The sequence below is a fragment of the Phacochoerus africanus genome, chromosome 4 (genome assembly GCF_016906955.1).
Source record: "Phacochoerus africanus isolate WHEZ1 chromosome 4, ROS_Pafr_v1, whole genome shotgun sequence".
Lineage (NCBI taxonomy): Eukaryota > Metazoa > Chordata > Mammalia > Artiodactyla > Suidae > Phacochoerus > Phacochoerus africanus.
In genome coordinates, this window is record NC_062547.1 from 91,686,348 (window position 1) to 91,689,555 (window position 3,208).

Consider the following 3,208-nt stretch of genomic DNA (forward strand, 5'->3'; position numbering starts at 1 on the left):
CCCCTCCCAAGTTAATGTCCCTTGAGCCACAGAAATAGAAGTTTTGATAGAAAAAAGCCTTAATTTGTATATGAGATTAGCACTTTATACAAAATTGGGTATAATTAATGAAAAGTATACACGTAGTTATGGAATCTGCCCAAGATTCAAGACATTTATTCTCAAGGGGAATAGAACATCTGATATAGTAAAAAACAAACAAACAAACAAAAGACAACCAATAATTTCCAGGTTTTTATTTTTTAACCTCACTGAGTAGAATCTGCCAGATAACCTGGTTTCAAACAACCTCATTTTTTACTCACCTTTGCTCTTTACTTCTCTCCCACTATTTTCCAAACATAATCTACTTATCTTTTCCCAGGTTAACACTGTTCTCTCTCAGGTTCTTTAGTTTGCCATCTGTACCTTCTGTCTACTTTAGGCATCTCTGGGTCACCTCAAGAAATAATTTCTAATTGCAATCAAGGTTTTGGCTTATTCCTCAACTACGAGCACTCTTGGTCTCTATATCCCCACTTCTTCCTCTTTAAAGATGCAGTTGGCTTTCCTACAGTAGGTATTCTTTCCCATTTCATTTACAGCCCAACGTGCCAGTCTCTACTTACAAACAGAGTAAAATTATTCTTTTAGATCTCAGAATACATTGTCTCAAAGATTTAAGATCATGTGGAACTTACTAGTTGGGAGTGTAGATTGAGGAGTGCAGAATTAATGGTATTAATTATTGTTTACAATCCCCTTAGGAAAATGCAATTACCGTCCTACTTGGTTTGCTGGGAATTTGGATTCCCTCAACTGCAAACGGAAAAGAAACTCTCTTGGCCCCTGGACCTGGGACCCAGGTGGAGTCAAGGCTCTGATGGCACTTGGTGAGGGCAGATGGCCTGAAAAAGGGAAGCTGGGTAGGGATGGGAAGTTTCTCCTGCCTGCTACATTTTGGTCCCAGCCTTCCTTGTTTCTTAGCACATAGAACACACTCAACAAATGTGTTCATTCTACATCTATTCAACACATATTTGCACCTACTCTGGGCAAGTGCTGGGCTAAGGAACCACATGCATGGTATAAACTTGGCATCTAAAGACCCTGCTCTTACAGAGTTTCCACCAGTGCCTACCTGTCTGAAGCAAGAGGACTTTGCAGAAGGTGAATGTACAGCCCTTCTAGACCTTAACTTCCTTGAATTTAAGATTCATTTATGATTCCCAGGACAGTAGTTTTCAGGCCTCATCTGGCTAGTTCTTCCTGGGCATTGAGATATATAAGGGAATTAAATTATATGGGAGGGAGAAGAGGCACTGAGATTCAGGCTGGGGATCCTGTTGATGAGGCAGCACTGGTTGTGGGAAAGGTAGCAAGAGGGATGATGCTAGTGTGGCTGGACAGTGGCCCTAGAGGGAAAAGTTGCTGAGTGCCTTTACACTCCTTTCTGATATCCTAAGACTTGTCAACTCATCTTGCCCAGCCAAGGTAGGAAACCCATTGTTGCCAGCCCTGCACTCCTAGCCAGCCTCAGTGATGATTAAAATATTGAGAATGACAGCAGCTGCAATTGGTACCCCACCTGTATCTCTTCGCCTTTATTATTTCTGTGTATGCTGGACCAACTTCTCATTGCAGACCCTGCATCATTTAGCCTGAGAGCTTTCTCTGGCCACCAGAGCCCAGTGGCCTGCGCACATGCAAAAGTGGCAGAAGAGTTATACCCCTCGGAAAGTTACACCTCTAGCCAGCAAAAGGTGTGTAACTACTCCAGCTCCCTCTTTCTCAGATAGTATACCTCTGAGGAACAAGCTCTCCACAGTTTCTCAGCATCCCTTAGGGGGAAGAAGCTCCACTTGCCCATAGTGGCAACCTGCCTAAAATGTACCCTTAACTAGCCTCCTTCCCTGCCTTGTCTCAATCCCTACTTCTCTATAGATGTTTCCTAGCCTTGCCTCTCAAATAAACTACTTGCATTTGAGTCTTGTCTCAGGGATTGCCTCCAGGAGAGCCCAAACTAAGATAGACATTGTGTTTTTCCTATTTCTGTGAAAAATGCCATTGAAACTTTAATAGGGGTCACAATGAAGCTATAGATATTTGAGGATAATATGGACATTTTAACAATATTGACTTTTCTAATGCATGAACACAGGATATCTTTCCATTTATTTGTGTCTTCTTCAATTTCTTTCCTCAATGACTTATAGTTTTGGGTGCATAGGGGGTTTGATTAATTCTTTGGTTAAATTTATTCCAAATTAAGTATTTTATTATCTTTGATGCTATTGTGAATGGAATTGTTTTCTTTATTTCTTTTTCAGATAGTTGTTACTGTGTACAAATGCAACTGATTTTTGTGTGTTGATTTTGCATCCTGAAACTTTTTTTTAAAAATCTGTGTATTTATTTGCTTTTTAGGGCTGCACCCACGGCATATGGAGGTTCCCAGGCTAGGGGTTGAATCAGAGCCGTAGCCTCTGGCCTACACCACAGCCATTCCAACACCAGACCTGAGCTGCATCTGCAACCAACACCACAGCTCACGGCAACGCTGGATCCTTAACCCACTGCGTGAGGCCAGGGATTGAACCTGTGTCCTCATGGATCCTAGTCAGATTCGTTTTGCCGCACCATGACAGGAACTCCTCCATCCTGAAACTTTACTAGTTTATTAACTTGAATCATTTTTTGATTTTCTATAAACAAGATCATGTCATCGGCAAACAGAAACAATTTTACTTTTTTTCTGATTTGGTTAACTTTTATTTCTTTTTCTTGGCTAACTACCATGGCTGGACCCTAGTACTGTTTTGAATAAGAGTGGTGAGAGTGGGTACCTTTGTCTTGTTCCTGATCTCAGTGGGAAAGCTTTCAGCCTTTTACCTTTGAGCATGATGTTAGCTCTGGACTTATCATTATGGCCTGTTTATTATGTTGAGAGTAGAATGGTGGTTGCCAGGAGAAACACTGGGAGATATTGGTCAAGGTACAAATTTTCAATTATAAGATGAATAAGCTCCAGGGACCTAATGTATAGCATGGTGACGATACTTAATGATACTGTACTGTATATTTGAAAGTTGCTATTAGCATAGGGCTTTAATGTTCTTACCCTAACTACAACAACAAAATGGTAATTATATGAGTTAAAGGATGTGTTAACCAACGTTATTGTGGCTAACATTTCACAATATGTACATGGATCAAATCACATTTTACA